This window comes from Petromyzon marinus, unplaced genomic scaffold (genome assembly GCF_048934315.1).
Source record: "Petromyzon marinus isolate PM22_M1 ecotype Great Lakes invasive population unplaced genomic scaffold, UKy_Petmar_22M1.pri1.0 PM_Scaffold_87, whole genome shotgun sequence".
Taxonomy (NCBI): Eukaryota; Metazoa; Chordata; class Hyperoartia; order Petromyzontiformes; family Petromyzontidae; genus Petromyzon; species Petromyzon marinus.
Genome location: NW_027423696.1, coordinates 25,001 through 48,796, shown reverse-complemented (window position 1 = coordinate 48,796; position 23,796 = coordinate 25,001). Strand labels below are relative to the sequence as shown.

The window sequence follows — 23,796 nt, the reverse complement described above, 5'->3', positions numbered from 1 at the left end:
ACAAGACACACACAAGCACAACAACAACCGCCATTCGCCACTAAGTGGCGGCGACGTCACCACGGCGCCTGTGCCAGGCTAGGTGCACTTTAAGGCCACGTGAAGTGTCCAACGCCCGCTGGCAGGAGGTCACGGGGCAGACCCAGGTGCCACGGGTCGACTGACTGAGATGACTGAGATGATTGGCTGATGCACCACCTGTGGCCCCTACTGTGCCAAAACACACACACGCACGCGTACACACACACACACGCACGCGCACACGCACGCGTACACACGCACTCACGCACGCGTACACACACACACATGCACGCGACACACACACACGCACGCACGCGTACACACACACACACACGCACCAACGCACGCGTACACACACATGCACGCGACACACACACACACACGCACACACACACACACGTACACACACACACGCGTACACACGTACACACACTCACGCGTACACACACACACTCACTCACGCGTACACACACACACACGCACCAACGCACGCGTACACACACATGCACGTGACACACACACACACACACACGCACACACACACACACGCACACACACACACACGTACACACACACACGCGTACACACGTACACACACACACGTACACACACACACGTACACACACACACACGCACACACACACACACGTACACACACACACGCGTACACACGTACACACACACACGTACACACACACACGTACACACACACACGTTCACTTACTCGCTCGCCTGCTCTGCAGGGACCTCACCTGCTCCAGCTGGGAGCGGTTGCCCTCCAGGCCGGCGGCGCAGATCTCGTACTGAGACTTCCTACGCTCGTACTCCTCACCCAGCTCCTGCACACCGTGACACACACACGTGACACACACACGTGACACACCGTGACACACCGTGACACACACACGTGACACACACACGTGACACACCGTGACACACCGTGACACACGTGACACACGTGACACACCGTGACACACGTGACACACCGTGACACACGTGACACACCGTGACACACGTGACACACCATGACACACCGTGACACACGTGACACACGTGACACACCGTGACACACACACCGTGACACACGTGACACACGTGACACACCGTGACACACGTGACACACCGTGACACACCGTGACACACGTGACACACCGTGACACACCGTGACACACGTGACACACGTGACACACCGTGACACACCGTGACACACGTGACACACCGTGGCACACGTGACACACCGTGACACACGTGACACACGTGACACACCGTGACACACCGTGGCACACGTGACACACCGTGGCACACGTGACACACGTGACACACCGTGACACACCGTGACACACGTGACACACCGTGACACACGTGGCACACGTGACACACCGTGACACACCGTGACACACGTGACACACCGTGACACACCGTGACACACGTGACACACGTGACACACGTGACACACGTGACACACGTGACACACCGTGACATACCGCGACACACACAGCGTGACACACCGTGACACACCGTGACACACCGTGACACACCGTGGCACACGTGACATACCGTGACACACGTGACACACCGTGACACACCGTGACACACCGTGACACACGTGACACACCGTGACACACGTGACACACACACGTGACACACGTGACACACGTGACACACAGCGTGACACACACACCGTGGCACACGTGACACACCGTGACACACCGTGGCACACGTGACACACACACGTGACACACCGTGACACACCGTGACACACGTGACACACCGTGACACACGTGACACACCGTGACACACGTGACACACCGTGACACACGTGACACACCATGACACACCGTGACACACCGTGACACACCGTGACACACGTGACACACCGTGACACACGTGACACACCGTGACACACCGTGACACACCGTGGAACACGTGACACACCGTGACACACCGTGACACACGTGACACACCGTGACACAAGTGACACACCGTGACACACACACCGTGACACACCGTGACACACCGTGACACACCGTGACACACGTGACACACCGTGACACACCGTGGCACACGTGACACACCGTGACACACGTGACACACCGTGACACACCGTGACACACGTGACACACCGTGACACACCGTGACACACTGTGACACACCGTGACACACCGTGGAACACGTGACACACCGTGACACACGTGACACACCGTGACACACCGTGACACACGTGACACACCGTGACACACCGTGGCACACGTGACACACCGTGACACACCGTGACACACGTGACACACCGTGACACACCGTGACACACGTGACACACCGTGACACACGTGACACACGTGACACACCGTGACACACCGTGACACACGTGACACACCGTGACACACGTGACACACCGTGACACACGTGACACACCGTGACACACGTGACACACCGTGACACACGTGACACACGTGACACACCGTGACACACGTGACACACGTGACACACCGTGACACACGTGACACACGTGACACACCGTGACACACCGTGACACACGTGACACACCGTGACACACGTGACACACCGTGACACACCGTGACACACGTGACACACGTGACACACCGTGACACACCGTGACACACGTGACACACCGTGACACACCGTGACACACCGTGACACACCGTGACACACACACCGTGGCACACGTGACACACCGTGACACACGTGACACACGTGACACACCGTGACACACCGTGACACACCGTGACACACGTGACACACCGTGACACACCGTGACACACACAGCGTGACACACCGTGACACACGTGACACACCGTGACACACGTGACACACCGTGACACACGTGACACACCGTGGCACACGTGACACACCGTGACACACCGTGACACACCGTGACACACGTGACACACCGTGACACACGTGACACACCGTGACACACGTGACACACCGTGACACACCGTGACACACCGTGACACACCGTGACACACCGTGACACACGTGACACACCGTGACACACGTGACACACGTGACACACCGTGACACACCGTGACACACGTGACACACGTGACACACCGTGACACACGTGACACACCGTGACACACGTGACACACCGTGACACACCGTAACACACCGTGACACACCGTGACACACCGTGACACACGTGACACACCGTGACACACGTGACACACCGTGACACACGTGACACACGTGACACACCGTGACACACCGTGACACACGTGACACACGTGACACACCGTGACACACCGTGACACACCGTGACACACCGTGACACACGTGACACACCGTGACACACGTGACACACCGTGACACACCGTGACACACCGTGACACACGTGACACACCGTGACACACGTGACACACCGTGACACACCGTGACACACACACCGTGACACACACAGCGTGACACATCGTGACACACCGTGACACACACACCGTGACACACGTGACACACGTGAAACACCGTGGCACACGTGACACACGTGACACACGTGACACACCGTGACACACGTGACACACGTGACACACCGTGACACACCGTGACACACACACCGTGGCACACCGTGACACACACACTGTGACACACACACTGTGACACACCGTGACACACCGTGACACACACACTGTGACACACACACTGTGACACATCGTGACACACCGTGACACACCGTGACACACACACCACGGCACACCGTGACACACCGTGACACACTGTGACACACACACAGCGTGACACACTGTGACACACTGTGACACACACACCGTGACACACCGTGACACACCGTGACACACACACTGTGACACACACACTGTGACACACCGTGACACACCGTGACACACACACTGTGACACACACACTGTGACACATCGTGACACACCGTGACACACCGTGACACATCGTGACACACCGTGACACACCGTGACACACACACCACGGCACACCGTGACACACCGTGACACACTGTGACACACACACAGCGTGACACACTGTGACACACTGTGACACACACACCGTGACACACCGTGACACACCGTGACACACACAGCGTGACACACACACCGTGACACACCGTGACACACACACCGTGACACACTGTGACACACACACCGTGACACACCGTGACACACCGTGACACACACACACCGTGACACACTGTGACACACACACCGTGACACACCGTGACACACCGTGACACACCGTGACACACACACCGTGACACACCGTGACACACACACCGTGACACACCGTGACACACACACCGTGACACACCGTGACACACACACCGTGACACACACACCGTGACACACACACCGTGACACACACACACCGTGACACACCGTGACACACACACCGTGACACACCGTGACACACACACCGTGACACACACACCGTGACACACACACCGTGACACACACACACCGTGACACACCGTGACACACACACTGTGACACACTGTGACACACACCGCGGCACACCACGCACACTGCGGCATACCACACACGTGGTACACGGCACGGCACACGTGACACACGGTGCACCGCAGGGCACCCCGTGCGGCACACGGCATGCGGCACACCGCACGGCATGCGGCACACGGGCGTGTGTGTCGGCAAGTGTGTCGATGAGTGTGTCAGTGAGTGAGTGAGTGTGTGTGTGGGCAAGTGTGTCAGTAAGTGAGTGTGTGTGTGGGCAAGTGTGTCGATGAGTGTGTCAGTGAGTGAGTGAGTGTGTGGGCAAGTGTGTCAGTGAGTGAGTGTGTGTGTGGGCAAGTGTGTCGATGAGTGTGTCAGTGAGTGAGTGAGTGTGTGTGTGGGCAAGTGTGTCAGTAAGTGAGTGTGTGTGTGGGCAAGTGTGTCGATGAGTGTGTCAGTGAGTGAGTGAGTGTGTGGGCACGTGTGTCGATGAGTGTGTCAGTGAGTGAGTGAGTGTGTGTGTGGGCACGTGTGTCGATGAGTGTGTCAGTGAGTGAGTGAGTGTGTGTGTCGGCAAGTGTGTCGATGAGTGTGTCAGTGAGTGAGTGAGTGTGCGTGTGTGTCGGCAAGTGTGTCGATGAGTGTGTCAGTGAGTGAGTGAGTGTGTGTGTCGGCAAGTGTGTCGATGAGTGTGTCAGTGAGTGAGTGAGTGTGTGTGTGGGCACGTGTGGCGATGAGTGTGTCAGTGAGTGAGTGAGTGTGTGTGTGGGCAAGTGTGTCAGTGAGTGAGTGTGTGTGTGGGCAAGTGTGTCGATGAGTGTGTCAGTGAGTGAGTGAGTGTGCGTGTGTGTCGGCAAGTGTGTCGATGAGTGTGTCAGTGAGTGAGTGAGTGTGCGTGTGTGTCGGCAAGTGTGTCGATGAGTGTGTCAGTGAGTGAGTGAGTGTGTGTGTCGGCAAGTGTGTCGATGAGTGTGTCAGTGAGTGAGTGAGTGTGTGTGTGGGCACGTGTGGCGATGAGTGTGTCAGTGAGTGAGTGAGTGTGTGTGTGGGCAAGTGTGTCAGTGAGTGAGTGTGTGTGTGGGCAAGTGTGTCGATGAGTGTGTCAGTGAGTGAGTGAGTGTGTGTGTGGGCACGTGTGGCGATGAGTGTGTCAGTGAGTGAGTGAGTGTGTGGGCAAGTGTGTCAGTGAGTGAGTGTGTGTGTGGGCAAGTGTGTCGATGAGTGTGTCAGTGAGTGAGTGAGTGTGTGCGTGGGCACGTGTGTCGATGAGTGTGTCAGTGAGTGAGTGAGTGTGTGTGTGGGCAAGTGTGTCGATGAGTGTGTCAGTGAGTGAGTGAGTGTGTCAGTGAGTGAGTGAGTGTGTGTGTGGGCACGTGTGTCGATGAGTGTGTCAGTGAGTGAGTGAGTGTGTGTGTCGGCAAGTGTGTCGATGAGTGTGTCAGTGAGTGAGTGAGTGTGTGTGTGGGCAAGTGTGTCAGTAAGTGAGTGTGTGTGTGGGCAAGTGTGTCGATGAGTGTGTCAGTGAGTGAGTGAGTGTGTGGGCAAGTGTGTCAGTGAGTGAGTGTGTGTGTGGGCAAGTGTGTCGATGAGTGTGTCAGTGAGTGAGTGAGTGTGTGTGTGGGCAAGTGTGTCAGTAAGTGAGTGTGTGTGTGGGCAAGTGTGTCGATGAGTGTGTCAGTGAGTGAGTGAGTGTGTGGGCACGTGTGTCGATGAGTGTGTCAGTGAGTGAGTGAGTGTGTGTGTGGGCACGTGTGTCGATGAGTGTGTCAGTGAGTGAGTGAGTGTGTGTGTCGGCAAGTGTGTCGATGAGTGTGTCAGTGAGTGAGTGAGTGTGCGTGTGTGTCGGCAAGTGTGTCGATGAGTGTGTCAGTGAGTGAGTGAGTGTGTGTGTCGGCAAGTGTGTCGATGAGTGTGTCAGTGAGTGAGTGTGTGTGTGGGCACGTGTGGCGATGAGTGTGTCAGTGAGTGAGTGAGTGTGTGTGTGGGCAAGTGTGTCAGTGAGTGAGTGTGTGTGTGGGCAAGTGTGTCGATGAGTGTGTCAGTGAGTGAGTGAGTGTGCGTGTGTGTCGGCAAGTGTGTCGATGAGTGTGTCAGTGAGTGAGTGAGTGTGCGTGTGTGTCGGCAAGTGTGTCGATGAGTGTGTCAGTGAGTGAGTGAGTGTGTGTGTCGGCAAGTGTGTCGATGAGTGTGTCAGTGAGTGAGTGAGTGTGTGTGTGGGCACGTGTGGCGATGAGTGTGTCAGTGAGTGAGTGAGTGTGTGTGTGGGCAAGTGTGTCAGTGAGTGAGTGTGTGTGTGGGCAAGTGTGTCGATGAGTGTGTCAGTGAGTGAGTGAGTGTGTGTGTGGGCACGTGTGGCGATGAGTGTGTCAGTGAGTGAGTGAGTGTGTGGGCAAGTGTGTCAGTGAGTGAGTGTGTGTGTGGGCAAGTGTGTCGATGAGTGTGTCAGTGAGTGAGTGAGTGTGTGCGTGGGCACGTGTGTCGATGAGTGTGTCAGTGAGTGAGTGAGTGTGTGTGTGGGCAAGTGTGTCGATGAGTGTGTCAGTGAGTGAGTGAGTGTGTCAGTGAGTGAGTGAGTGTGTGTGTGGGCACGTGTGTCGATGAGTGTGTCAGTGAGTGAGTGAGTGTGTGTGTCGGCAAGTGTGTCGATGAGTGTGTCAGTGAGTGAGTGAGTGTGTGTGTGGGCAAGTGTGTCAGTAAGTGAGTGTGTGTGTGGGCAAGTGTGTCGATGAGTGTGTCAGTGAGTGAGTGAGTGTGTGGGCAAGTGTGTCAGTGAGTGAGTGTGTGTGTGGGCAAGTGTGTCGATGAGTGTGTCAGTGAGTGAGTGAGTGTGTGTGTGGGCAAGTGTGTCAGTAAGTGAGTGTGTGTGTGGGCAAGTGTGTCGATGAGTGTGTCAGTGAGTGAGTGAGTGTGTGGGCACGTGTGTCGATGAGTGTGTCAGTGAGTGAGTGAGTGTGTGTGTGGGCACGTGTGTCGATGAGTGTGTCAGTGAGTGAGTGAGTGTGTGTGTCGGCAAGTGTGTCGATGAGTGTGTCAGTGAGTGAGTGAGTGTGCGTGTGTGTCGGCAAGTGTGTCGATGAGTGTGTCAGTGAGTGAGTGAGTGTGTGTGTCGGCAAGTGTGTCGATGAGTGTGTCAGTGAGTGAGTGAGTGTGTGTGTGGGCACGTGTGGCGATGAGTGTGTCAGTGAGTGAGTGAGTGTGTGTGTGGGCAAGTGTGTCAGTGAGTGAGTGTGTGTGTGGGCAAGTGTGTCGATGAGTGTGTCAGTGAGTGAGTGAGTGTGCGTGTGTGTCGGCAAGTGTGTCGATGAGTGTGTCAGTGAGTGAGTGAGTGTGCGTGTGTGTCGGCAAGTGTGTCGATGAGTGTGTCAGTGAGTGAGTGAGTGTGTGTGTTGGCAAGTGTGTCGATGAGTGTGTCAGTGAGTGAGTGAGTGTGTGTGTGGGCACGTGTGGCGATGAGTGTGTCAGTGAGTGAGTGAGTGTGTGTGTGGGCAAGTGTGTCAGTGAGTGAGTGTGTGTGTGGGCAAGTGTGTCGATGAGTGTGTCAGTGAGTGAGTGAGTGTGTGTGTGGGCACGTGTGGCGATGAGTGTGTCAGTGAGTGAGTGAGTGTGTGTGTGGGCAAGTGTGTCAGTGAGTGAGTGTGTGTGTGGGCAAGTGTGTCGATGAGTGTGTCAGTGAGTGAGTGAGTGTGTGCGTGGGCACGTGTGTCGATGAGTGTGTCAGTGAGTGAGTGAGTGTGTGTGTGGGCAAGTGTGTCGATGAGTGTGTCAGTGAGTGAGTGAGTGTGTCAGTGAGTGAGTGAGTGTGTGTGTGGGCACGTGTGTCGATGAGTGTGTCAGTGAGTGAGTGAGTGTGTGTGTCGGCAAGTGTGTCGATGAATGTGTCAGTGAGTGAGTGAGTGTGTGGGCACGTGTGTTGATGAGTGTGTCAGTGAGTGAGTGAGTGTGCGTGTGTGTCGGCAAGTGTGTCGATGAGTGTGTCAGTGAGTGAGTGAGTGTGTGTGTCGGCAAGTGTGTCGATGAGTGTGTCAGTGAGTGAGTGAGTGTGTGTGTGGGCACGTGTGTCGATGAGTGTGTCAGTGAGTGAGTGAGTGTGTGTGTCGGCAAGTGTGTCGATGAGTGTGTCAGTGAGTGAGTGAGTGAGTGTGCGTGTGTGTCGGCAAGTGTGTCGATGAGTGTGTCAGTGAGTGAGTGAGTGTATGTGTCGGCAAGTGTGTCGATGAGTGTGTCAGTGAGTGAGTGAGTGTGTGTGTGGGCACGTGTGGCGATGAGTGTGTCAGTGAGTGAGTGAGTGTGTGTGTGGGCAAGTGTGTCAGTGAGTGAGTGTGTGTGTGGGCAAGTGTGTCGATGAGTGTGTCAGTGAGTGAGTGAGTGTGTGTGTGGGCACGTGTGTCGATGAGTGTGTCAGTGAGTGAGTGAGTGTGTGTGTGTGGGCAAGTGTGTCGATGAGTGTGTCAGTGAGTGAGTGAGTGTGTGTGTGGGCAAGTGTGTCGATGAGTGTGTCAGTGAGTGAGTGAGTGTGTGTGTGGGCAAGTGTGTCGATGAGTGTGTCAGTGAGTGAGCGAGTGTGTGTGTGGGCACGTGTGGCGATGAGTGTGTCAGTGAGTGAGTGAGTGTGTGTGTGGGCAAGTGTGTCAGTGAGTGCGTGTGTGTGTGGGCAAGTGTGTCGATGAGTGTGTCAGTGAGTGAGTGAGTGTGTGCGTGGGCACGTGTGTCGATGAGTGTGTCAGTGAGTGAGTGAGTGTGTGGGCAAGTGTGTCGATGAGTGTGTCAGTGAGTGAGTGTGTGTGTGGGCAAGTGTGTCGATGAGTGTGTCAGTGAGTGAGTGAGTGTGTGTGTGGGCAAGTGTGTCGATGAGTGTATCAGTGAGTGAGTGAGTGTGTGTGTGGGCAAGTGTGTCGATGAGTGTGTCGGTGAGTGAGTGAGTGTGTGTGTGGGCACGTGTGTCGATGAGTGTGTCAGTGAGTGAGTGAGTGTGTGTGTCGGTGAGTGAGTGAGTGTGTCGGTGAGTGAGTGAGTGTGTCGGTGAGCGAGTGTGTCAGTGAGTGAGCGAGTGTGTCAGTGAGTGAGTGTGTGTGTGTGTGGGCAAGTGTATCGATGAGTGTGTCAGTGAGTGAGTGTGTGTGTGTGTGGGCAAGTGTATCGATGAGTGTGTCAGTGAGTGAGTGAGTGTGTGTGTGGGCACGTGTGTCGATGAGTGTGTCAGTGAGTGAGTGAGTGTGTGTGTGGGCAAGTGTGTCGATGAGTGTGTCAGTGAGTGAGTGTGTGTGTGGGCAAGTGTGTCGATGAGTGTGTCAGTGAGTGAGTGAGTGTGTCAGTGAGCGAGTGTGTCGGTGAGTGAGTGAGTGTGTCGGTGAGCGAGTGTGTCAGTGAGTGAGCGAGTGTGTCAGTGAGTGAGCGAGTGTGTCGGTGAGTGAGCGAGTGTGTCGGTGAGGGAGCGAGTGTGTCGGTGAGTGAGCGAGTGTGTCAGTGAGTGAGCGAGTGTGTCGGTGAGTGAGCGAGAGTGTCAGTGAGTGAGCGAGTGTGTCAGTGAGTGAGCGAGTGTGTCGGTGAGTGAGCGAGTGTGTCGGTGAGTGAGTGAGTGTGTCGGTGAGCGAGTGTGTCAGTGAGTGAGCGAGTGTGTCAGTGAGTGAGCGAGTGTGTCGGTGAGTGAGCGAGTGTGTCAGTGAGTGAGCGAGTGTGTCGGTGAGTGAGCGAGTGTATCGTTGAGTGAGCGAGTGTGTCGGTGAGCGAGTGTGTCAGTGAGTGAGCGAGTGTGTCGGTGAGTGAGCGAGTGTGTCGGTGAGTGAGCGAGTGTGTCGGTGAGTGAGCGAGTGTGTCGGTGAGTGAGCGAGTGTGTCGGTGAGTGAGCGAGTGTGTCGGTGAGTGAGCGAGTGTATCGTTGAGTGAGCGAGTGTGTCGGTGAGTGAGCGAGTGTGTCGGTGAGTGAGCGAGTGTGTCGGTGAGTGAGCGAGTGTGTCGGTGAGTGAGCGAGTGTGTCGGTGAGTGAGCGAGTGTGTCGGTGAGGGAGCGAGTGTGTCGGTGAGTGAGCGAGTGTGTCGGTGAGTGAGTGTGTGACCGTACCTGGCAGTGTTGCCTCAGGGGGCGCAGCTCCTTGATCACGGGAGACAAAGCGGCCTTCTTTTCGGTGATCAGAGCGTTCAACTCGCGCACCTGCACCAAAGACAAAGGTGTTAGTCTATGGGTCTCTGTGTGAGTCTATGGGTCTCTGTGTGAGTCTGTGGGTCTCTGTGTGAGTCTGTGGGTCTCTGTGTGAGTCTATGGGTCTCTGTGTGAGTCTATGGGTCTCTGTGTTAGTCTATGGGTCTCTGTGTGAGTCTGTGGGTCTCTGTGTGAGTCTACGGGTCTCTGTGTGTCAAAGGGTCTCTGTGTGAGTCTATGGGTTACTGTGTGAGTCTATGGGTCTCTGTGTTAGTCTATGGGTATCTGTGTGAGTCTATGTGTCTCTGTGTGAGTCTATGGGTCTCTGTGTGAGTCTATGGGTCTCTGTGTTAGTCTACTGGTCTCTGTGTGAGTCTATGGGTCTCTGTGTGAGTCTATGGGTCTCTGTGTGAGTCTGTGGGTCTCTGTGTGAGTCTACGGGTCTCTGTGTGAGTTTATGGGTCTCTGTGCGAGTCTATGGGTCTCTGTGTGAGTCTATGGGTCTCTGGGTGAGTCTGTGGGTCTCTGTGTGAGTCTGTGGGTCTCTGTGTGAGTCTACGGGTCTCTGTGTGAGTCTACGGGTCTCTGTGTGAGTCTATGGGTCTCTGTGTGTCAAAGGGTCTCTGTGTGAGTTTATGGGTCTCTGTGTGAGTCTATGGGTCTCTGCGTGAGTCTATGGGTCTCTGTGTGAGTCTACGGGTCTCTGTGTGTCAAAGGGTCTCTGTGTGAGTTTATGGGTCTCTGTGTGAGTCTATGGGTCTCTGTGTGAGTCTATGGGTCTCTGTGTGAGTCTATGGGTCTCTGTGGGAGTCTATGGGTCTCTGTGTGAGTCTATGGGTCTCTGCGTGAGTCTATGAGTCTCTGTGTGAGTCTATGAGTCTCTGTGTGAGTGAGTCTATGTGTCTCTGTGTGAGTCTACGGGTCTCTGTGTGTCAAAGTGTCTCTGTGTGAGTCTACGGGTCTCTGTGTGAGTCTTTGGATCTCTGTGATGAGTCTGTGGGTCTCTGTGTGAGTCCACGGGTCTCTGTGTGTGAGTCTGCGCATCTCTGGTGGTGTATTGATATCGCTGGTGGTGTATCGATCGTGCCGATGCCACGCTGATGCCAGTGTATTGACGCCGCCGCTGGTGCCGCTGGTGCCGCTGGTGCCGCCGGTGCCGCTGGTGCCGCTGGTGGCGCTCACCATGTGGGACATGTCTCCCAGCGTCTGCGCCTTGGCCTCGTCATGCTGCTGTTTGCTGCGAGACACCTTCTCCAGGTCATCCTGCGCCTCGCTGAACCCAGCCACGCCACGACGCTCCTCCAGCGCCAGCTGCACCGCCAAAGACGTCGTCGTCACCGCCACCGTCATCATCATCATCACCACCATCATCATCATCACCACCGTCATCATCACCGCCACCGTCATCATCACCGCCACCGTCATCATCACCACCGTCATCATCATCGCCGCCACCGTCATCATCATCATCACCGTCATCATCATCATCATCACCACCGTCATCATCACCACCACCGTCATCATCACCGCCACCGTCATCACCACCACCGCCGTCATCATCACCGCCGTCGTCATCATCACCGCCGCCGTCATCATCACCACCACCATCATCATCATCACCACCATCGTCATCATCATCACCGCCGTCATCATCACCACCACCGCCGTCATCATCACCGCCGTCATCATCACCACTGTCATCATCACCACCACCGTCATCATCATCACCGCCGTCATCATCACCACCACCACCGTCATCATCACCACTGTCATCATCACCACCACCGTCATCATCATCACCGCCGTCATCATCATCACCACCACCACCGTCATCATCACCACTGTCATCATCACCACCACCGTCATCATCACCACCGTCATCACCGCCGCCACTGCTATCACCACCACCGTCATCACCACCGCCAACACCACCACCACCGCAGCCGTCACCACCGTGACCACCGTTACCGCCACTGGTTTGCGCGACCAGGGTTCGATTCCCTCTCACGGGCACCACCTGGGTCTGTCACGTGACCTCCTGCACCTAGCCTGGCACAGTGGTGGGAGCACGGCTGGCGGGTGCATCTGTCAGCCATCTCAGTCGGTCAACACACGGTTCACCGCCTGGGTCTGCCACGTGACCTCCTGCACCTAGCCTGGCACAGTGGTGGGAGCACGGCTGGCGGGTGCATCTGTCAGCCATCTCAGTCGGTCAATACACGGTTCACCGCCTGGGTCTGCCACGTGACCTCCTGCACCTAGCCTGGCACAGTGGTGGGAGCACGGCTGGCGGGTGCATCTGTCAGCCATCTCAGTCGGTCAACCCACGGTTCACCGCCTGGGTCTGTCACGTGACCCCCTTGCAGGCAGAAGCGACAGCTTTGACGTGATAGCCTCGGAGAGCATGGAGACAGGCACGGGCACTTAGGGGGCGAAGGGCGGCTGTTACAAAACTAAACTATTTTTGTTTGTGCCAGGTAAGGCTTCCACCGAGCTGCGTGTAGCTCGTTTGTCAGAGGCGGAGCCCTGGCTATCGCCAACGGCGTCTCAAAGAACTTTCCAACAGCAGCCAACCACACCCAAGGCGTGGCGATGTTGTCGAGGGGAAAAAAAACGGAGGTCCCGGAGAAAAATCCGCGTGACCACGGGGAGAGAGAGAGAAAGAGAGACGCAGATTCCAAATGTTCAGCAGGCATCAGGGTTGGGATCAAACCCACGACCTCCTGTAGACCAGTAGAGGTAGTCAACATCTCCTAGCCACCGTGATGATGATGATGATGAGAGAGAGAGAGACGCAGATTCCAAATGTTCAGCAGGCATCAGGGTTGGGATCAAACCCACGACCTCCTGTAGACCAGTAGAGGTAGTCAACATCTCCTAGCCACCGTGATGATGATGATGAGAGAGAGAGAGACGCAGATTCCAAATGTTCAGCAGGCATCAGGGTTGGGATCAAACCCACGACCTCCTGTAGACCAGTAGAGGTAGTCAACATCTCCTAGCCACCGTGATGATGATGATGATGAAAGATAGACGCAGATTCCAAATGTTCAGCAGGCATCAGGGTTGGGATCAAACCCACGACCTCATGTAGACCAGTAGAGGTAGTCAACATCTCCTAGCCACCGTGATGATCATGATGATGAGAGAGAGAGACGCAGATTCCAAATGTTCAGCAGGCATCAGGGTTGGGATAAAACCCACGACCTCCTGTAGACCAGTAGAGGTAGTCAACATCTCCTAGCCACCGTGATGATGATGATGAGAGAGAGAGACGCAGATTCCAAATGTTCAGCAGGCATCAGGGTTGGGATCAAACCCACAACCTCCTGTAGACCAGTAGAGGTAGTCAAAATCTCCTAGCCACCGTGATGATGATGATGATGAGAGAGAGATAGACGCAGATTCCAAATGTTCAGCAGGCATCAGGGTTGGGATCAAACCCACGACCTCCTGTAGGTCAGTAGAGGTAGTCAACATCTCCTAGCCACCGTTATGATGATGATGATGATGAGAGAGAGAGAGACGCACATTCCAAATGTTCAGCAGGCATCAGGGTTGGGATCAAACCCACGACCTCCTGTAGACCAATAGAGGTATTCAACATCTCCTAGCCACCGTAATGATGATGATAGAGAGATAGACGCAGATTCCAAATGTTCAGCAGGCATCAGGGTTGGGATAAAACCCACGACCTCCTGTAGACCAGTAGAGGTATTCAACATCTCCTAACCACCGTGATGATGATGATGACAGAGAGATAGACACAGATTCCAAATGATCAGCAGGCATCAGGGTTGGGATCAAACCCACGACCTCCTGTAGACCAATAGAGGTATTCAACATCTCCTAGCCACCGTGATGATGATGATGATGAGAGAGAGAGAGACGCAGACTCCAAATGTTCAGCACGCATCAGGGTTGGGATCAAACCCACGACCTCCTGTATACCAGTAGAGGTAGTCAACATCTCCTAGCCACCGTGATGATGATGATGAGAAAGAGATAGACAGATTCCAAATGTTCAGCAGGAATCAGGGTTGGGATCAAACCCACGACCTCCTGTAGACCAATAGAGGTAGTCAACATCTCCTAGCCACCATGATGCTGATGATGATGAGAGAGAGAGAGAGATGCAGATTCCAAATGTTCAGCAGGCATCAGGGTTGGGATCAAACCCACGACCTCATGTAGACCAGTAGAGGTAGTCAACATCTCCTAGCCACCGTGATGATCCTGATGATGAGAGAGAGAGACGCAGATTCCAAATGTTCAGCAGGCATCAGGGTTGGGATAAAACCCACGACCTCCTGTAGACCAGTAGAGGTAGTCAACATCTCCTAGCCACCGTGATGATGATGATGAGAGAGAGAGACGCAGATTCCAAATGTTCAGCAGGCATCAGGGTTGGGATCAAACCCACAACCTCCTGTAGACCAGTAGAGGTAGTCAAAATCTCCTAGCCACCGTGATGATGATGATGATGAGAGAGAGATAGACGCAGATTCCAAATGTTCAGCAGGCATCAGGGTTGGGATCAAACCCACGACCTTCTGTAGGTCAGTAGAGGTAGTCAACATCTCCTAGCCACCGTGATGATGATGATGATGAGAGAGAGAGAGACGCACATTCCAAATGTTCAGCAGGCATCAGGGTTGGGATCAAACCCACAACCTCCTGTAGACCAGTAGAGGCAGGCAACATCTCCTAGCCACCGTGATGATGATGATGAGAGAGAGATAGACACAGATTCCAAATGTTCAGCAGGCATCAGGGTTGGGATCAAACCCACGACCTCCTGTAGACCAATAGAGGTATTCAACATCTCCTAGCCACCGTAATGATGATGATAGAGAGATAGACGCAGATTCCAAATGTTCAGCAGGCATCAGGGTTGGGATCAAACCCACGACCTCCTGTAGACCAGTAGAGGTATTCAACATCTCCTAGCCACCGTGATGATGATGATGATGAGAGAGAGATAGACACAGATTCCAAATGATCACCAGGCATCAGGGTTGGGATCAAACCCACGACCTCCTGTAGACCAATAGAGGTATTCAACATCTCCTAGCCACCGTGATGATGATGATGATGAGAGAGAGAGAGACGCAGACTCCAAATGTTCAGCACGCATCAGGGTTGGGATCAAACCCACGGCCTCCTGTAGACCAGTAGAGGTAGTGAATATCTCCTAGCCACCGTGATGATGATGATAGATAGACGCAGATTCCAAATATTCAGCAGGCATCAGGGTTGGGATCAAACCCACGACCTCCTGTAGACCAATAGAGGTATTCAACATCTCCTAGCCACCGTAATGATGATGATAGAGAGATAGACGCAGATTCCAAATGTTCAGCAGGCATCAGGGTTGGGATCAAACCCACGACCTCCTGTAGACCAGTAGAGGTATTCAACATCTCCTAGCCACCGTGATGATGATGATGAGAGAGAGATAGACACAGATTCCAAATGATCACCAGGCATCAGGGTTGGGATCAAACCCACGACCTCCTGTAGACCAATAGAGGTATTCAACATCTCCTAGCCACCGTGATGATGATGATGATGAGAGAAAGAGAGACGCAGACTCCAAATGTTCAGCACGCATCAGGGTTGGGATCAAACCCACGACCTCCTGTAGACCAGTAGAGGTAGTGAATATCTCCTAGCCACCGTGATGATGATGATAGAGAGATAGACGCAGATTCCAAATATTCAGCAGGCATCAGGGTTGGGATCAAACCCACGACCTCCTGTATACCAGTAGAGGTATTCAACATCTCCAGCCACCGTGATGATGATGATGAGAGAGAGATAGACACAGATTCCAAATGATCAGCAGGCATCAGGGTTGGGATCAAACCCACGACCTCCTGTAGACCAATAGAGGTATTCAACATCTCCTAGCCACCGTGATGATGATGATGAGAGAGAGAGACGCAGACTCCAAATGTTCAGCACGCATCAGGGTTGGGATCAAACCCACGACCTCCTGTAGACCAGTAGAGGTAGTCAACATCTCCTAGCCACCGTGATGATGATGAGAGAGAGAGAGACGCAGACTCCAAATATACAGCAGCAGGCGTCAGGGTCGGGATCGAACCCACGACCTCCTGTACACCAGGCGAGGTAGTCAACATCTCATAGTCACCGCGGCACCCTGTTGTTGTTCTGAGTATGCATGAGCCTGCGTGTATGAGAGTGTGCATGCGTGTGTGTATGAGCATGTGTATGAGTGTGCATGCGTGTATGAGTGTGTACGTGCGTGTATGAGCGTGTGTGTGTATGAGTGTGTGTGTGTGTATGAGCGTGTACGTATGAACATGTGCGTGTGTGTGTGTATGAGTGTGTATGAGCGTGTGTATGAGTGTGCGTGTGTGTATGAGAGTGTGTGTGTGTGCGTGTATGAGTGTGTGTGTATGAGCGTGTGTGTATGTATGTTCGTGTGTGTGTACGTATGATCGTGTACGTATGAGCGTGTGCGTGTGCGTGTACGAGTGTGTGCGTGCGTGTGTATGAGCGTGTGTATGAGTGTGCGTGCGTGTATGAGTGTGTGCGTGCGTGTGTGTATGAGCGTGTGTGCATGAGCGTGTGTGTGTGTGTGTATGAGCGTGTACGTATGAGCGTGTGCGTGTATGAGTGTGTGCGTGCGTGTGTATGAGCGTGTGTGTGTATGAGCGTGTGCGTGTGTGTGTGCGTGTATGAGTGTGTGCGTGCGTGTGTGTATGAGCGTGTGTGTGTGTAAAGCCACTACGGGTGGCCACGTGGAATGTTCGAACGCTCACAGTGGAGGAGAGGCTGCCACTCCTCTGTTGGGAGCTGGACCGGTACCGCCTGGATCTATGTGGCATTCAGGAGGTCCGGTGGACCGGCTCTGGCTCCTGCTACCATGAGGGGTGGACAGTCCTCTACTCGGGGCAGCAGACTGCCAAACAACATGTTGTGGCTCTTCTTTTGAACAAAAGAATGAAGGGGGCGTGGGAGCGTGGCGGTGAGGTGTGGGAAGCTGTAAGCCCCAGGCTACTTTGGGCTCGCCTTCCCATCAACCGGAGGCGAGGAATGGTGGTCGTGGTTACTTATGCCCCCACCGAAGATGAACATCCGTGGAGGGATGCAGGCAAAGCCGATGAGTCAGATGCCTTCTATGACCTCCTGTCACAGGTGCTGGCTAAAGTGGCCCCTCAGGATAGAGTCATCATGTTGGGTGACTTCAATGCCCGAGTTGGTCATGATACTGGCACCTGGTCTGGAGTGATTGGAGGGCATGGGCCAGATCAGCTCAATAACAACGGTAGGAGGCTGCTAGATTTTTGTGCAGCCCATGGGCTTGTAATTACCAACAAGCTGTTCCGGCATCGGCGCATCCACACAACATCATGGTTGCATGCCGGGTCCAAGCAAGAACATCTGCTGGACTACATAGTGACAGACCAGCGGATGCGAGCCCATGTCCTTGACACCAGGACCTACCGTGGAGCTGATCTGCCCTCTGACCATCGACTAGTCATCTGTAAGATGCGCCTGCCATTCTTCCACTCCGGTGGTGGGTGTACACCCAGGACCCCATTCCAACCTAAAGTGGCCTGGTCTCAGTTATCTGATGAAAGTTGCAAGCGAGAATTTCATCATCGCTTGCGGCTGGGATTGGCATCGTCCCCGACTCCTCCTGATGTCGAGGGTAAATGGGCGAGGTTTAGGACTGTGACTCATGCAGCTGCAATGGCTGCTTTGGGTACGCGGTCCAGACCTCCCCAGAGACCCTGGCTGACAGAGGAGGTGTTCAGGATGGTTAAGAAAAAGCGACAGGCCCACTGTCATCGGCTACAGAATCCCACGTCAGAGAATGAGGAGGCTTACCGCAGCCTTCGCTCGGAGGTTCGGAGAGCCGTGAGGCGCTGCAAGGATGGGTGGTGGTCGCGGGTTGCTGAGGAGATGGAGTCTGCCTCAGTGGCCCGTGATCACAAATCTCTATTTAACTCCATCAAAAAAGTAATCTGCAGCACCACACCTATTACCATCATTAGGGGAAAAAACGGTGATCCAATCTCCGACCCCCAGGAACAGGTTTGCAGATTTGCTGAGCATTTCTGTGAGGTCCTGGGGGAGGGAAAATCCCTCAGCCAGGAAAACATCGTGGCACAAATTAAGGATGACCCTGCTGAGGCTGCGGTGCCTCAAATATTGGAAGAAGTCACCCCCTGTGAGTGGCTGGCTGAGGTGCCATCTGTTGAGGAAGTACTGAAGGCAATCCGGAGTCTGAGACCAGGAAAGGCAGCGGGGAGAGATGATCTCCCAAGCGAAATGCTGAGGGAGGGTGGCGTTTGTGCACAGACTGCCCTATATGACATCATAACAATGGTCTGGACCACTGGACGGGTTCCGCAGGATTGGAAGGATGCCCTGGTGGTCCCCCTTTTTAAGAAGGGGGACCGCACAGACTGTAACAACTACAGGGGCATCTTACTCCTCAGTGTGCCGGGAAAGGTCCTGGCAAGGATTATTCAGCATCGCCTTGCCAGGCACGCTGAGGAGAGGCTTGCGGAGCCCCAATGCGGTTTCAGGAAAGGGCGGTCCTGCACAGATGCCATATTTTCTGTCCGTCTGCTACAGCAGAGGTGTAGGGAATTCCAACAAGACCTACATCTCTGCTTTATTGACCTGGTCAAGGCCTATGATACCATCAGTAGGCCTGGGCTCTGGGTTGTTCTTCGTGCTTTTGGAGTACCTGACCCTCTGCTCACGATCATTAAGGACCTTCATGATGGTGAGCGGGCCCGGGTAAAACTACGTGGCCGGGAGTCAGAGCCATTCCCTGTACACCTTGGGGTGCGACAGGGATGTCCTCTGGCTCCCACATTATTTAACATCTATTTTGACCACGTAGTTCGTGAAGCCTACATTAGCTGTACCGGGGGAATCTCCATATGGTACAGATATAATGGGAGGCTGATCGATGCCCGGGTGCGGTCAAGGGATGGCTCCCTATTGCTCAACCATGTTATGTATGCTGATGATTTGGTAATAGCTGCTCATTCAGAGGAGGAGTTGGAGACGCTGCTGCTGAGACTGGAGCGTGCCACTAAGAGGTGGGGCCTTACCATCAGCCCCACCAAAACTAAGCACCTGCCTGGGTATTTTGTACCATCGGAAACTCCACCCCCACAACTCCCAATCGGTGATGGGGCAGTTGTGGAGAGAGTGGAGAGTTTCCCATACCTGGGCAGTGTGCTTATGACTGGCTCCAGTTTAACAGCAGAGGTCTCACCCCGAATCAGTCGAGCGGCAACATCTTTTCATCGGTTGCGTAACGCTGTGTGGAAGCTACCCTGGTCTGTCGCTCCGCACTAAGTTTCAGGTCTTCTCGGCCACGGTCATTCCCTCCCTTCTCTACGCTTGCAAAACGTGGACCCCCCTAATGGAACATCTTCGCCGGTTAGAAACATTTAGGCTGGCCTGCCTACGACCCATCCTGGGTTTAACCAGACTGGATTGTGCGAGGAGCTCACAAATCCTTGAAAGATCTGGGCAAGGTCCCATTGGTGAGCTCCTCCAGCGGGGAAGGCTGCGATGGCTGGGTCATGTAGCCCGCATGCCCAGCCACCGCATGCCGAAACAGCTTTTGTTCGGCCGGATTGAGGGGGCTAAGCGGGCGCGGCACGGGCTAGAGAAGAGATGGAGTGATGTGGTACAGGAGGACGTGGAGCTGAGTGGACTTGCCGATGACTGGTACCAGCGGTGTCAAGATCGGCCTCTGTGGAGGAGGCTCGTGAACGACGCTACTGGGCAGTTGGAGGTAGTCGCCCTTCAACAACAACGGAGGGCGGAGGAGCGACGCTCAGAACAACGAGCGGAGCGCCGGGTGGCTAAAGCACAACAGGTTGGCGCAGTAGGGGGCACAGGTGGTGCATCAGCCAGTCATCTCAGTCAGTCGACCCGTGGCACCTGGGTCTGCCCCATGACCTCCTGCCAGCGGGCGTTCGACACTTCACATGGCCTCAGGGTGCACATAGCCTGGCACAAGCGTCGTGGTGACGTCACCGCCACTTAGTGGCGAATGGCGGTTGTTGTTGTGTGTTGTGTGTATGAGCGTGTGTGTGTATGAGCATGTACGTATGAGCATGTGCGTGTGCGTGTATGACTGTGTGCGTGCGTGTGTATGAGCGTGTGTGTGTATGAACGTGTGTGTGTATGAGCATGTGTATGAGCGTGTGTGCGTGTATGAGTGTGTGCGTGCATGTGTGTATGAGCGTGTGTATGAGTATGTGCGGCAAAACAACCCCCTACCTCCTCGCGGTGCCGGACGGGCAACTCTGTCGTGGACAGTGTTGTGGGGGGAGATCCAATGTTGATTGGCTCCTCCCCTCATGGCATATGTGTCCACCACAGGGGCTAAACGGGGGCTCTGGACGGGTGCGAGGGGCTGGTAACCCCTCCACCTTCAATTAATTACCACGAAACCACGAATTAAACTGAAATATGTAACTAATAAGCTTGTGCCGGAGGCCCCGGGGGGCCAGGCGTCTATGACGTCTCCTGGCCAAACCCCAATTGGCGGAGCCAGGAGATTGAATACCTACCCTCGGGGCTACTCCAGAAGCAAGGAAAAGCCACTACGGGTGGCCACGTGGAATGTTCGAACACTCACTGCAGAGGAGAGGCTGCCACTCCTCTGTCGGGAGCTGGACCGGTACCGCCTGGATCTATGCGGCATTCAGGAGGTCCGGTGGACCGGCTCTGGCTCCTGCCACCATGAGGGGTGGACAGTCCTCTACTCGGGGCAGCAGACTGCCAAACAACAGGGTGTGGCTCTTCTTTTGAACAAAAGAATGAAGGGGGCGTGGGAGCGTGGCGGTGAGGTGTGGGAAGCTGTAAGCCCCAGGCTACTTTGGGCTCGCCTTCCCATCAACCGGAGGCGAGGAATGGTGGTCGTGGTTACTTATGCCCCCACCGAAGAAGAACATCCGTGGAGGGATGCAGGCAAAGCCGATGAGTCAGACGCCTTCTATGACCTCCTGTCACAGGTGCTGGCTAAAGTGGCCCCTCGGGATAGAGTCATCATGTTGGGTGACTTCAATGCCCGAGTTGGTCATGATACTGGCACCTGGTCTGGAGTGATTGGAGGGCACGGGCCAGATCAGCTCAATAACAACGGTAGGAGGCTGCTAGATTTTTGTGCAGCCCATGGGCTTGTAATTACCAACACGCTGTTCCGGCATCGGCGCATCCACACAACATCATGGATGCATGCCGGGCCCAAGCAAGAACATCTGCTGGACTACATAGTGACGGACCAGCGGATGCGAGCCCATGTCCTTGACACCAGGACCTACCGTGGAGCTGATCTGCCCTCTGACCATCGACTAGTCATCTGTAAGATGCGCCTGCCATTCTTCCACTCCGGTGGTGGGTGTACACCCAGGACCCCATTCCAACATAAAGTAGCCTGGTCTCAGTTATCTGATGAAAGTTGCAAGCGAGAATTTCATCATCGCTTGCGGCTGGGATTGGCATCGTCCCCGACTCCTCCTGATGTCGAGGGTAAATGGGCGAGGTTTAGGACTGTGACTCATGCAGCTGCAATGGCTGCTTTGGGTATGCGGTCCAGACCTCCCCAGAGACCCTGGCTGACAGAGGAGGTGTTCAGGATGGTTGAGAAAAAGCGACAGGCCCACTGTCATCGGCTACAGAATCCCACGTCAGAGAATGAGGAGGCTTACCGCAGCCTTCGCTCGGAGGTTCAGAGAGCCGTGAGGCGCTGCAAGGATGGGTGGTGGTCGCGGGTTGCTGAGGAGATGGAGTCTGCCTCAGTGGCCCGTGATCACAAATCTCTATTTAACTCCATCAAAAAAGTAACCTGCAGCGCCACACCTATTACCATCATTAGGGGAAAAAACGGTGATCCAATCTCCGACCCCCAGGAACAGGTTCGCAGATTTGCTGAGCATTTCTGTGAGGTCCTGGGGGAGGGAAAATCCCACAGCCAGGAAAACATCGTGGCACAAAGTGAGGATGACCCTGCTGAGACTGCGGTGCCTCAAATATTGGAAGAAGTCACCCCCTGTGAGTGGCTGGCTGAGGTGCCATCTGTTGAGGAAGTACTGAAGGCGATCCGGAGTCTGAGACCAGGAAAGGCAGCGGGCAGAGATGATCTCCCAAGCGAAATGCTGAGGGAGGGTGGCGTTTGTGCACAGACTGCCCTATATGACATCATAACAACAGTCTGGACCACTGGACGGGTTCCGCAGGATTGGAAGGATGCCCTGGTGGTCCCCCTTTTTAAGAAGGGGGACCGCACAGACTGTAACAACTACAGGGGCATCTCACTCCTCAGTGTGCCGGGAAAGATCCTGGCAAGGATTATTCAGCATCGCCTTGCCAGGCACGCTGAGGAGAGGCTTGCGGAGCCCCAATGCGGTTTCAGGAAAGGGCGGTCCTGCACAGATGCCATATTTTCTGTCCGTCTGCTACAGCAGAGGTGTAGGGAATTCCAACAAGACCTACATCTCTGCTTTATTGACCTGGTCAAGGCATATGATACCATCAGTAGGCCTGGGCTCTGGGTCGTTCTTCGTGCTTTTGGAGTACCAGACCCTCTGCTCACGATCATTAAGGACCTTCATGATGGTGAGCGGGCCCGGGTAAAACTACGTGGCCGGGAGTCAGAGCCATTCCCTGTACACCTTGGGGTGCGACAGGGATGTCCTCTGGCTCCCACATTATTTAACATCTATTTTGACCACGTAGTTCGTGAAGCCTTCAATAGCTGTACCGGGGGAATCTCCATATGGTACAGATATAATGGGAGGCTAATCGATGCCCGGGTGCGGTCAAGGGATGGCTCCCTATTGCTCAACCACGTTATGTATGCTGATGATTTGGTAATAGCTGCTCAGTCAGAGGAGGAGTTGGAGACGCTGCTGCTGAGACTGGAGCGTGCCACTAAGAGGTGGGGCCTTACCATCAGCCCCACCAAAACTAAGCACCTGCTTGGGTATTTTGTACCATCGGACACTCCACCCCCACAACTCCCAATCGGTGATGGGGCAGTTGTGGAGAGAGTGTAGAGTTTCCCATACCTGGGCAGTGTGCTTATGACTGGCTCCAGTTTAACAGCAGAGGTCTCACTCCGAATCAGTCGAGCGGCAATATCTTTTCATCGGTTGCGTAACGCTGTGTGGAAGCTACCTGGTCTGTCGCTCCGCAC

The 23,796-nt window shown here is 54.5% G+C and overlaps 1 pseudogene; it reads right to left on the bottom strand.

Annotated features, from left to right (window-relative positions):
* The window catches only part of LOC142923897 (intraflagellar transport protein 81 homolog), a 60,273-nt pseudogene that overhangs the window by 11,482 nt on the left and 24,995 nt on the right, over nt 1–23,796 (bottom strand).